Source organism: Sturnira hondurensis, unplaced genomic scaffold (assembly GCF_014824575.4).
Source record: "Sturnira hondurensis isolate 20B ecotype Veracruz unplaced genomic scaffold, ASM1482457v3 Scaffold0020903, whole genome shotgun sequence".
Lineage (NCBI taxonomy): Eukaryota > Metazoa > Chordata > Mammalia > Chiroptera > Phyllostomidae > Sturnira > Sturnira hondurensis.
Window position 1 is genome coordinate 907,367 of NW_028093534.1, and position 13,211 is coordinate 920,577.

Here is a 13,211-nt window from a genome sequence, read left to right on the forward strand (position 1 = left end):
TGAATTATACATGCGTAGACAAAAATAGAATGTATTATACCAAAATAGTAACAGTGGTTGTCTCTAGGTACCTTAATTATGGGTAGTGTATTTTCTTCTTTGTTTTTCTGTGCTTTCTAAACATATGATATTTGGGTAATTAATAAAAACAATAAATATGATATTACTCGCCCCCCAGCCCTTCTAACCCTTCTCCCTTTCTCGCACTCCCCTCCATTCTCTTTAGGTTCTTTGTCCAGACCCCAATCCAGTGCCACGATGAAGCCTGAGAAAAAAGAAAATTTGCTTTAATACAAGCAAACTCATAATGATACTTTCAAAATCTAATTCCTTGTTTATTTTATTTTCAGCTAAGAAACTGTATGTTTGAAAAATTTCTCTGGACCAAGTGATGATCTTAAATAAATTTTAATTAAGCTGAAGTAAAGTCGTAGTAAATTCTGTTTGTGTATAAATAAAATATTTAATTTAAATTAATGTTGTGGGTTTTAATATACCTATTTTTTTTGTCATTTGCAGGTCCTTCCGAGGCCCCCTGTCGGGGGTTAATATACCTAATTTTCAATATTTCAACTAATTTAACGAACTAGAAAAAAATAAGCATTTAAAAAATTACAGATAAAGCTCTGGCTGGTGTGGCTCGCTGAACTGAGCACCAGGCTGTGAACCGAAAGGTCGCCGGTTCAGTTCCCAGTCACAGCACATGCCTGGGTTGGAGGCCAGGTCCCCAGTTGGTGGTGTGCATGCAGAAGGCAGCTGATCATTGTGTCTCTCACACATTGCTGTTTCTTTCTTTCTCTTTCTCCCTCCCTTCCCCTCTCTCTAAAAGTAGGTTAAAATCTTTAAAAAAACACACACAGAGAAACACAAATATGGTATACACAGTTTTTCTTTTGCCTCAAGCTCCAATATAGCTAGGTCAGTAGAATCACTGTTCTTATTTTAAATTGTTGATGTTTTGTGGATGTTGATGTTTTGATGTTGATTTTTAATTAATTTTGATTTTTAAAAATATTATATTAAATATTATTAAATATTGAATTATTTGTATTACTGAATTTTGTGGTGCCCCCTTTTAACTTTGCATCCAAAGCAAGAACCTCACTCACCTTACCCTAGTCCTGTCTCTGCCCCAGTCATAATCCTTTTTACATTTATCTACTTCCTTTCCTAGACTATGGGTGTCCTGGGGAGAAAAATGTGGCTTATTTATCTTTGTGTCTGTGTCCTACGCAATAGCCAGCATAGAAGCTACCAAGCATGGGCTTCAACATTGTTTTGTAGAAGGTAGGAAAGGAAGAAGGAAAACAGCTAATGATAATAACTAACATTCTAATATTTACTTAGTGCTTATTGTATACCAGGCAGTGGGTTAAATAAACATTTTATTCATTTTAATCTAACAACTCAATAATAAAAATAATATGCCCACTTTACAGATGAGGAAATTGAGGCACACAGAGGTGAGGGAATCATAATGAATGAGTGGTTATGGCAGAACTTGGAGCAGCTCTGATCAGGTTTCTTGCTTCGACCGCTTCTCTTCTGGGCGTGGGAATGAGATGAGGCGGCAGAAAGGGGCACACAGGGAGAAAACAGATGAAGAAGCAGACATGGTGGAACTAAATTGTCACACGTTCATCTCAGCTATTTATTTGCTTGAGCCTCACAACCCCAAGCATCATTAACCCCACTTTACAGTTAACAAACTGAGATGTAAGAAAGTTACAGTGGCCCTGGCTGGTGTAGCTCAGTGGATTGAGCGCGGGCCTGCAAACCAGAGGATCGCAGTTCGATTCCCAGTCAGGGCACATGCCTGGGTTGCAGGCCAATTCCTGGCAGGGGGCACTCGATACATTGTGTGTCCCCAACAGAGGCAACCATACACTGATATTTCTCTCCCTCTCTCCTTCCCTTCCCCTCTAAAGATAAATAAATTAAATTTTTAAAAAAAGAAAGTTACAGGGACTTATTTGGTTCCTTCTGGGGTTAGCTACCCTCCCGGGTGGAGGACAAAAGTCACAGGTAGGGCGGACATGTTGTCAGCAGGCCACCTGCCCTCTCTTCCAACCTCCCTAGCAAGCTCAGGGTGGCTTCCTCTGCAAACTTTGTCTGCAAAGTGGAGCCAGCACCTCCTCCACTTGAGCAAAGAGCAAATCTCCCTCATCCTGCCCCACCCAGAGGTGGGTGTCCCCTTACCAGGCGCCACGTGTAGAAGGCCACGTGTAGAAGGAAGAGGCTTGATGAGGACCAAAGCCGACATCACAGCTTCAGGGAGCAGCTCTTGTCTCACCAGCTTCCACTGACCTGCTCCCCACAGCATTTCCTGCTGTGGGGTGGGGGAGCCCCTGAAGCACACGGATGTGAAAAGCAAAATCCAACACCCCAACACAAAATCTAAAATGGCCCAGAAATAAAAATAAGATTGTGAGAAAAAAACGAAATTCAGAGAATGCAGGCATGTTTTGCAGAAAAGCGTCATGATGGCGAGTTTCGGGCAGAAATACACAAGATGATTTCTGGACAGAACTGAAAGCAGGGAGGAAGGAAACGTATCTTCCATTGTACATCTTTTTAATGCTTGATCTTTTAAACCATATGCCTATATAACTTTTTCAATTAAAGCAATCTTTTTAAAAGTGGCCAGCCACCAATGGCAGGCTGAAGTCACAGTCGCTGTTGTGCAGTGAGTGGCTCGCCTGCAGACCGTCCTGAACCTGAGGGCAGGGCGGCGGAGCAGCTCGCTGTGTGACACATGAGGGGTGGGTCCCACATCCTGTAGACGTGTGCCTCCAAATCAGGCAGCTAATGATTCTGAGGACTCAAAGTCACGTTTAAAATCAGAGTCAGCTGAAATAAAACCGGATGAGTAATTTGCTTCCGGAAAGTGGTGCACAGAATACAGACCAATGCTGCTTCCTTGGGACACTGACATGGAGTCCGTGGTCATGACCCTCCAGGGGAAGAGTGTGAATCCAGCCTAGCCTGTCACCCTCAGGTCAGGCTGGGTCCAGACTGAGGCTCCAGGGCTGGGTGAGAAGCACATGACCCCTGGGAGTCACAGAGCAGAGTTAGAGGAAGGGTGGAGCGAAAAAAGTAGGGCCAGACCTGGAAGGGAGAGCCCAGCGCTCAGAGAGCAAGAGAAACGAGGGGCGTCACCCCGCGGTCTTCGATAGAGAATGTCCCTTATTCCGAGAAAGATGGCCGTCAGGTAAGACAAGTACCGAGAATGGAGGCCACTGGAGCCCTGGGGGGCTGTCGCGGGGCTAAAATGCACCGTCAGGCAACCACTGTGGAAAGTCTTTCTTGGGGAATTTAAACCCCAGAAAGTCTCGAGTGTGAAAGAAAGGGAGTTGGGGGCGGGGGGGGGGAGGGGGGAGGTTGGATTACTCAGAGACCTGGAGAAGGAAGAGGTAGGGGCTGCGCCGAAGGAGTGGACAGGTTCTAGTTCTAGAAGAACCAGAACCCTAGTTCTAGTTCTTCCGCTCCTCTGGGAACGCCCGTCTTTCAGCGTTCCCCTGATCCCGTGGGCCTGGGCAAGGTCTCCTCCACCGTCCTCCGGCCTGTCTCTCCAGACTCGATCCCTGGAAAGCCTCTGGCCTCCCGCACAGCTCAGTTCTACCGTGGGGTCCCAGATTAGAAAATAAGATTGCTTCTTCATCCAACCGTTCCCCTGCCTGTCCTGGTTCAGGTCTGACTGTCTTCTTGCTTGGACCTCCTCACTCACACCTCCGCTCCCAGGTCTTGTAAACTTAAGAAAAATTCAAACAAACTTGTGTGAGTATCAAAACAAAAGAAAAACACAATTAGTGGTTTCAGATTGTATCACAGAAAACTTTCACATTATCAGGGCTATTTGCAGTCCACTGTGCTACTGCCCTATTACGGAGATAAAGACCCTGGGAGGCGGACAGGACAGCGAGCAGCCTGAAGGGGAGGTTCCGGGTGGCCCTGCGGCGGGTGGGCTGACCTGGATCCCGATCCCAGCCCTGCCACCCCAGGCGCCATGGTCCTCAAGGTTGAGTGTGCACCAGAACCGCTTGGAGGGCTTTGAAAAACGCAAATCTCTGGGCCCCATCCCCAGAGACTGGCATTATTCAGGTCTGGGTGGGGACCCAAGAATCCACCTTCCTAACTAATCATCCGATGCTACTGATGCTGCTGGTCCGGGAGCCCCCTGCGAGCATCCGTGTAGCTGGGCGATCAGCCGCCCCCCGTGCGCATTCTGGACGGTAATGGTAGGCACTCGCTCCTGCTGCTGTGTGCAGGGGAGGAGTCCTTTGCCCGGGACTACCCCGCCAATGAGCAGCAAACACGAGACGGAGCCCCGGGCTCCTCACCACCTGCCCCGGGCTTAACCCTCCGGCGCCGCTGCCTCGGGCTCCGAGCGTTCCCGCCGCGCGGCCGCCGAGGATGCGGTTCCCTGCGCGCGCGGATCCGCGCCGCCCGCAGGACCGCTGATGCCCTCCTACTTTGGGGTGGGTGGGAGTCCTCCAATCTTTTCCGGCGGAGGCCGCACCTTGGAGGGAGCTGAGATCTGGAAAAGCTGGGCTCCTGGCAGCGGCCAGGAGGCGGAGGGGAGAATTTATGGAACCCGGGGCCGCCACCTGACAGTTGTGCTCCCAGCCTCCGGGGGGGCCCTGGGAGCCGGGGGACGAGGCGCGGCCCGCCGCGGCGCTCCGGGGCGCGGCGGGCCGCCGCCTGCACCCAGCCTGGGAGGGGCGGGCAGGACGCGCTCCAGTGGCCTCGCAGATCCTGCCCCGGCCCCGCCCTCCAGGACGTCCCGTCAGAAAACCCACGAGCTGCTCGGCCGCGCGGCGGCGGCTCGGCCTCGGCGCAACAGGTAAGTCTCGGAAGCTGCTCCCAGGGCCTCCTGCGACCCTCACAGGCCCTTGCGACCCTCCCCCTGACTTGAAACCCTGAGCTGTCCCCCTTCTTGAGACCTCCAGTCTCTCGCTTCTGCCACGTCCTTGCTTTCTCCCACCTCCTCCTCCTCACCACACCCCACAATAAAATGGAGAGGGTGGGCCAGACTGGTCCTAATCAGTCGTGGTGGCTTCTAGCTCCTCCTGTGGTAGGATCCCCTCCTCCTTTGCCCCTTAAAGGATGAGTGCAAGAAAAGCCCAGGACTCTGGCTTGTAGGGGTGGGGCAGGAGAGGGACAAGCCCTCGCCCTCCCTCCAGGGCTCTCCACCTCTTCCCTTCACTCACCCAGGCTTCTGAGTACATCTTGCGCGCCCAGCCTCCCCTGGGTGGGCCACCCTCTGTGCCCTGCTACAGGAACTCTTTCACAGAGGTGACCTCCTGCCAGGTGACCTCCCTGTGCAGACGGGGCAAGGCAGGAGAAGCCTCCTGGGGGTCTCAGAAGTCTCCCCTCTGGGGCCTTGGGCCTTTTGCAAGTGGGAGCGCTGTGACATTGTGGGGAGGGAGTCTGATGTATCTTCATGATTGTGGCTGTCGCCAACTTCCCCATTTCCCCGTCATTTGTTCCAAGCCCTAGCTAACCAAAAGGAGAAACTGTCACTTGCCCCAAGACCCTGATCTCGGCAGAGGGTAGTAGGACAGAGCTCTCCTGTGTGTGTGGATGTGTGTGTGTGTGGGGGGGGGTCACTTTGCCACCAACACTTAGAACAGACCCCCTCTATTAGCCAACAACCTATTGCAACATCCCAGGGAGCGTTTGGATACTGTGCTCTCAGCATGCCCCCAGGCCCACGGAGGTTAGCTACTCTGGAGATGCCAAAGAACCTGGGGCTTGTGGTCATTTTACTAGAGGTGGGTGTCTCCCACCCAGGCCCTGTTCTTGTGGACAGATCAGCTGTGTCCCTACCCATCACAGGAAAGGTAAAAAGGATGAGGCCGGCAAATTCACAGGATGGATGGTATATGCTACATACTTTGCTTCAAATTATCCAGCAAAAGTCCGTGTGATTGCAGGGACTTCCCTCGCTCCTGTTCCTCAAGAATCCCATTCATTTTAGGCATCCAGAGGTAACACTTTAGGGACACCAGGGCAGAAAAAAAGAACAGAACTGTCAAAGGGAAGAGGTAGTCTGAAGCTGGCACGACCACGAGGGATTCTGGATTCACCGCCATGGTCTCATCCTTGGTAATGACTGCCCACAGTTAGCAGGACGGCTGACTCCCCCCCACAGCAGCAGAGAAGAGCTCAGGTGTGAAAAGGGAGGCCCTCATATGTGTCAGATGACCTCTGAGATCGGAAACATCTTAGCCCAAGTTCAGGTGGGAGAAAACCGGACAGGAGCTATGGCCATGGGCTTAGTCCCTGTAGCCATTGCCTAGAACAGAAGTCAGGAGTAGGAGGGGCAGTAAACCCTAGCGCCGAGGGCCTCTCAGTTCCCAAAGGCAGTGGGTAAGATGGAGGCAGGCGGCTGACTCAGCCCTGTCGCTAGTTTAGTTGTCCAACCTTAGCCAAATCACATAAACACTCCCTGGGTGGAGAGCAAATGAGAAGGTGTGTATGAAAGAGCTTTGGCAAAGCTCTAAGCACTAGCCAAATGCAAGGCAGGGATGTGTCATGGGTAAGGCAATGGGTGGGCTTTGGAGAGACGTGGGCCCGAGTGCAAATCCTGCCTCTGCTACTTCCTAGCTATGAGACTTTGGTCAAGTTACTTTAGCTCGCTGTGCTTCAGTTTCCTGTGTAAAATGGAGAAGATAACTGTTACTTGACTTGGTGTGGTAAGTAGTAATTTTTAAAGTGGTGGTACTGTCCTAACACTCCCCTGGCTCTCACAGACTCGTTCCAGCGTCCCCAGCCCTGGGAGTGAAGCGGAGGACCAGAGCAGGTGCCTGTGCGCCGGGGGCCCCAGCAAATCGCTGTGCCAAAGACTTGGGTAAACTCAGCTCTTCCTGCAGCCCCTGCTCCTCTCTGGGAAATCCCAAAATGTCCGTTTTCATTTGATGGGAATGGGAGTGAGGGTTTGAATAAGGGAGAGGTCAAGTGCAGGGCAGTGACTGTCTCTGTCGAGCTCAATGCTATAATTGTGCTGTTGAAAAGGCTTGCACAGTGAACAAGGATGAGTTCAGTCTGGAGGGAAAAAGCACTCTCAGAAGACTCTTTTGTGGCACCTAAGAGCCCTGTGGGTCAGGTTATTCTTCTGTACCCTGGGCAACCTGGTCCTGAAGCCTACACAGAGATTCGAAGGAAGGAAGAAACCCAATCCTCCCTGTCAGCTCTACATCTGACATATAACAGAGAACAAAGGACAGATGAGAGCAGCGGAACAGTACAACTGAATCCCTCAGGGCAGAGGGATCCCGAAGGGGTGGGAAGGCCAGGTGGGTTGCATTCTAGAGGCAGAAACTGGGGGCCAGGATTTAAGGGCTGGGAAAAGAGCGAGCAAACAGCACCTGGGTGGCTTAGTGTCTAGACCTGTTACTCTCCCTCCTAAAATCTAGTGGGGAAGTCCCACGTGGGGAAATGTGGGTAGTGAAACTTGGTAACAAATGCACCTTGATACGGAGGGCAGGAAGATACGCCTTAGTCTAAGAAGGCTGCTTGGAGGAGGGGAGTTTGGAATCCGAATGTGAAAGAGAATAGAAACAGGGCTTGCTTAGCAAGAAGATGAGGGAAAGGCGGTGGAGAGGAACGATAGCCAGTGAGCGGGAGACGTGGATATGGCTGTTCTGGTTGTGAAAGGGAGAGGGAGGCCTGAGGCAAAGGACGCTGGCTGGCAACTTGTGCTTATCCTCCAGATGTTGGGTGATAAGGGCGAGTTCTCTTATGAGGGTTTGGGGAGGAAGAGGAGGATCCAGGAGGCAGGGAATGAATCAGCAGAATTCGGCAGCGGGTGGGGCGAACCTGATACTGAGAAAGGATTCCAAACTCTGCACTGGGGGAGTGGGGCAGAGGTGGTTGTTTCTAGGATTTCGGTGCTGCTGGCTGCAGTGGGGAAACTGGGAATGCCGGCTAGGGGAGCGGGCGGAACACACACCCTGACTTCAGGGTGCGGCACGTTGGGTCTCTGGTGGCCCTACGTGGACGGTGGGCGGAGGAGAGAAGGCAACACTCAGTTCCACCCCCACCGCAGTCCGGAGAGCAGTCCAAGCCCTTAGGGATACTTTTCCTTTTAATCCCCCTTTATCCTCCCTCCGCACCCCCCAGCCAACAGGTGATAAGACTCAATTCAAGTTTTTTAGTTTAGTTTTTTGGAGGGTTTTTTTTTTTTGCCTTCTATCAAACCTGGCCTGTCAGCAGGGTTTGGGAAATGCCACCTGGCGCCCACCTGAAGTTTCCTCCTCCATCCCCGGATCCCGAGGAGCCAGCAGCCTCTTGGTTCGAGTGCAGTTGCACATTCCTGCCGGCCTGTCGGGGCCTGCAAGGGACTCCGGTGAACACCTGTGATCTAGCTCTGGGACTTCCGGTTGGGTCCCATATTATTTTGATTTTTCAGGGACTTTCACAAAATTGTAATAAAGTGACAAATATTTACTGAGTGCCCACTGTATACATGCCAAGTGTATGTGCCAGTATATGTCTATACTGTTCTAGGTTTACAGTGTGCACAGAGTTGGGTAGGTTATTTTCAACTGAAAACCTGTTGTTTGGGTTTACTTCAGCTTAAAATGTTATACGAACATAAAATGAACCTGGATGTGCTGGGGAAAGAACTTAACAGACTAGCTACAGAAATAACCTACACTGTGTCTTTCTCGGCAAATAAGCCAAAGCAGCTGAAATGTCTTAAAGGTGTAATTATGGGGGAAAGTGAAAACCTTGCAGCGTTCTGTAAGCAGAAGGGTCGGAGCCGGGAGGAGAGGCTTGAAGGAGATGGTTTGCTACCTTGTTCTCAGCCTGCCAGCAGAGGAAGCGAAATGTGTGTGTGTGAAGGCAAGGAAGAACGGGATGATGTTCAGCCAAGGCTGCCTCTTGGCCCCCCTGCCCCCACCAGTAGGTTGAAATTGACTTGTTCCCTCCCCGTCGGTGGTGTCCAGCTCCATGCACCTGCACCCTGGGTGAGAGAGGTGACAGTCACCTCTTTTCAAGAAACCTGTGATGGAGCCTTAGTGTGACCAACCTGAACAAACATCCCTGTGGCGGTGCCTCACTTCCTGGCTGCCACGTCTCCGGAGGTGAGCCACTCAGTGGATAAACAGAAAGAAACCTTGTTACAAAGAGGTCACCTGGCCAGCAAGGGTGTGTTTTGTGTGATTTACCCTGGCTTTCATAAAAGCTGAAACTTTGTTTGGGACTTCCAGTTTGGGCGTCTTTAAAGCATTTGTTGTCTGGAGTGGGGTTTGGGATGGGGTTAGGGATCTGAGAGTAAAGTTGGGACACTCAGGAAAACAGCCCTGGCCCACGCTCAGGAGATCCAAACCCAGTCCCCAACCCCCCCAGGGGACCTCCAGGGGTAGGTGAGATGTGGGAACAGAGCAGTGGCCGTCTGCTTCTGGGAGCCACGAGCTGCGGGGCAATGTAGAAGTCACCCAACCACTCCGGCCTCACCTGTACAATCTGAGGATGCCAGACCGGCAGGCCGACCGAGTCAGAGCAGCGCTAAGGCCTAACACCAGAATATCATGTGACCCGGCGCTTGGTGGAGTGAGTGCTCTCAAAAGATCACCCGGTGAAGTGGGTGCTCACCCTTGCCGCCGTCACCAGGCTGCCCTCGTCTCTTTTAACAAGAGTTCATGGACTACTTACTATATAGTGAACTTGCGCTAGACTTTGCAAGTGATGAAGAGGCGAACACAACCTGGCCTGTCTGGCCCAGGAGGTCACAGAGGTGTGAGAGAGAACAGACTGCTCCCACACGGGGAAGGCTGTGATGGGGTAGCGAGGAGATGTGTAAACAGGCCGCTAAGGGTTGGGCCGGCGGGTGGGGAGAGGGATTCTGCTACAGGTCTGAGAAGGCGTCTGGGGGACAGGCTGTGTCAGTCACTGGCTTTCAGATCTCTGTGACTGGAGCACAGTAAGAAAGACATTTTGCCACAAAATTTCATGCCCACTTAACGTGTGACAGGGTACCCCAGAAGACTTGGGGCAGTTTTGCGCCTTTATCACATCAGAGGTATGAATTCTACAAATGAACAAAAAACACAATTTGAAATGTAATAATTTACATTTTTTACCTTTATGAATTTTTGAATTAAAAAATTCCCATCTGAGTTTGTATCGGGAAATGTTTATCATCAGTGGATTGAGACGAACATTAAAATAAAAATTTATTTTTCCAAATTCATAAAACTCAATAAGGGAAAAGAAATTTACTTATTTTTTTAAGATTTTATTTATTTTTAGGGAGAGGGGAAGGGAGGGCAAAAGAGAGGGAAAAAACATCAATGTATGATTGCTTCTCATGTGTCCCCCACTGGGGACCTGGCCTGCAACCCAGGCATGTGCCCTGACTGGGAATTGAACTAGCGACCCTTTGCTTCACAGCCCGTGCTCAATCCACTGAGCCACACCAGCCAGGGCAGGTAAGAGAAATTTAAATAAATTTTCAAATTATGTTCTTTGGAAGTCTGTAGTGTTTCTATGTCTGAAGTTATTACAGTGTAAGACTCCTTAAGACTTTTGGAGCACTATATAATATGTGTAGTAACTGAAAGGAAATGTTTAACAAAACATTGTCTATTTTACATGTGACCTACTTTGATTTTTTTGTTCTGTTCCATTCTAATTTTAAAGAATTTTTTCACACTGACTTGCAACAGTCTAAATGTATTTCACAACCTCATAGTGGGGTGTGGTCAGCAGTTTCATAGACACTGAGCTTCGGGAAGGCTCAGTTCCCTTAGACCAGTGACGGAAGGTGAATTTGTGTCCTGGCATCATCTCAGTACTGAAACGCAGGATGGTCTGAGGTGTTGAAATCCCCAGAGTAGCTGGAGGAAAAAGAACTGGGCATGAACACTCAGCAGCAGCAGGCGGGGAGTGGTGTGGGCTGTGGGCGCACTTGCCAGTGCACCTGGTGGCCGCGCCGTGGGAACGCGAAGGTGAGGGAACTACACAGGACCCCTCGGGGGAAGAGCCTATGAAGCCCTGCACTTGGTGCATAGAAGAGGGGCTATTGCCTCCCCGAGGCTGGTGGAAGGGCAACCTCCCCGACCTTGCTAACCACACTTCTGGGAATCATCTACTGGGAGGGCGGGAATCCTTAATCCCCGTCTTCTGTCTGCCATGGGATTATGTGTCTCTTCTAAGTGACTCTTTTCCTATCACCCACATGCTGAGCAAACAAACTAGAGAACAAGGGCCTTGCTGCCAAGGCTAATCACAGGTGTCTCCTTTCATTTCAGGATGTGGTTAGTACCTTGAGGAATTGCAGACTCTAGAGAGAAAGCCTTGACCACTAGGTTGGATTGAGAGAATGTATGCCAGGGAAGGGCTCAATTTAACCCTGGGTCTCTTTCTTCAGGGGAAATAAAAGGCATAAAGGCCAACCACACTTCGAGGGACCATGACATAATATCAGGAAGTGGGGTTGAAGTGACCTGGGTGATTCTGAGTGAGTTGGTCAAGGAGGCCTTCCTGGAAGAGGTGAGTCTTAAGCACTTGACTAAGCTGTTAACACTGTTGTTTCTTTGGGAGAAGGTTACATTCTTTTATTTTCCTTTTTTTTTTCCAATCTGTTCACCCACAGAGCCCTCTGGCACCTCTCCCCACCCCCTCTCCAGCTGTCAGCCTGTTCTTTATGGGACTGTTTCTGTTTCAGGGAAGCATGCCTGCAGGACAGGTTGACACTGTCATGGCAGACACTTCCCATCCTGTTCTGTGTGTGCTTCGCTGGGGCAGTTACAGGGTTTCCAAGGTGTCTAACCCCAGCAGAACTGCTTGTGCTGGCCCAGCACAGCTCGACACCTGGAGCAGGAAACTCATTCTGCATTGAGTCCCCATCTCCTCCTCAAAGCCTGCTTCAAGCCCACAGGGAGCTCTGCCTTTTCCACCTGGGCACTCACTGTCTGTGCTAGTGTTTTAATGTTATTACTTCCCAAATAGGCGATACAGTTGGGTTCAAAGTACAAACAGGTGTTCAGTGAAGATGTTTTCCCTGCTCCTCCTCCTCCCAGACAGGTGCTACCTAGACCCAGTGGTGCCAGTTTTTGTCCTCCAGCTAGACCCTAAAATCCCGGGGGGAAAGCAATCCTTTCATACCTCGTGCCCCAGCCGGACTGAACTGTCCCACCCATCACCCAAGGGGGTTTTTTCTGGCTCCACAGCCTCCCTTCACCATCAGCACTGTTGCCATCTTGGGGCACATCCCAAGCCCCTCTTAAGTGGCCATCCAGCTGCCAATCAGGTCCATCTCCCAGGTGCCTGGCCCCAGCTATCATGTGGTCCTTCCCACAGTGCCAAGCTCCCTCTGACCCTGTATTGCTCCTCATACTTCAGGTTGGTGGCAGACTGCTTGGCATGATGACTTGGTGGCAGCTGCCTCCCCAGGCCCATCCTCTACTTCTTCCATCAGACTTCATTCTCCCACAACCCCAGTCTGCCTGCTGTTCTCTGATTGGCTATGCTGTCTCCTGCCTCTAGGCCTCCGTGTGTGCCCACTTCACCTGGCCAGCTCCTACTTGTGGGTTAGTGCTCAGCCCAGCCTCCTCCCCATCGGGACCTCTTCTCAGATGTCACCCTCCCCCACCCACTGAGTTTCTTGTATCTTCTGTCTGCACCCAAGGGTGCCTCTCTTAAGTCTCACTGAGTGATCTGTATTTAAAATCTGACTCCCCCAGTTGACTGGATGCTTCTTGAAGGTTGGGCCTGCTCACCTCCGTGTCTCCCCAGTCCGGCAGAGTACCTGGCACATAGCAGGTGCTCTCCCAACACTGGCAGAGTGAACAATCTCCTCTCCTGTCTCCTAGGCAACATCTAACACAAAATAGATGCTCAGAGAGATTTCATTTTATTTGATTTTTGATGCTGCGCCTGAGTCTGATGTTGTAAAAGAAAACCACCTGTCTCCCCCACCCAGAGTGACTCATGCTCCCCCTTGAGATCATGTTCCCCAGAGCCAAGTGGCTCCAGACGGCAGGCTTCTCTGCGGGCAGGAGCTTTCGTGTTTAAGCAACATAATTAAATAGCTCAAATGAAGTTACTTTTAAGCAAGACATGCCACAGGGGAATGAGTGTGGCTTTGGCCAAGGACCAGGTGCTTGAGGAAAATTGCTGGAAAGCTGAGCAGGGATTTATTAATTATAAGGATAGAAATGGGTACCATTTACTGAGGGATTAGTGTGTGCCAGGCACTC

General features: G+C 50.8%; 1 protein-coding gene across 3 annotated transcripts in view; it reads left to right on the forward strand.

Moving 5' to 3' along the window:
- Positions 1–4,755: 4,755 nt before the first annotated feature.
- GALNT6 (polypeptide N-acetylgalactosaminyltransferase 6) overlaps positions 4,756–13,211 on the forward strand; it is a 30,416-nt gene continuing 21,960 nt past the window's right edge. The window contains exons 1-4 of one of the 3 annotated variants that reach the window (XM_037030898.1): positions 4,756–4,843; positions 6,756–6,853; positions 8,955–9,092; positions 11,381–11,502. The gene's annotated coding sequence lies outside the window, so the exon portion shown is untranslated. Of the gene's footprint in view, positions 4,844–6,755; positions 6,854–8,944; positions 9,093–11,380; positions 11,503–13,211 lie in introns of those variants that run through there. The other 2 variants (XM_037030899.1, XM_037030900.1) reach the window with 2 other exon arrangements.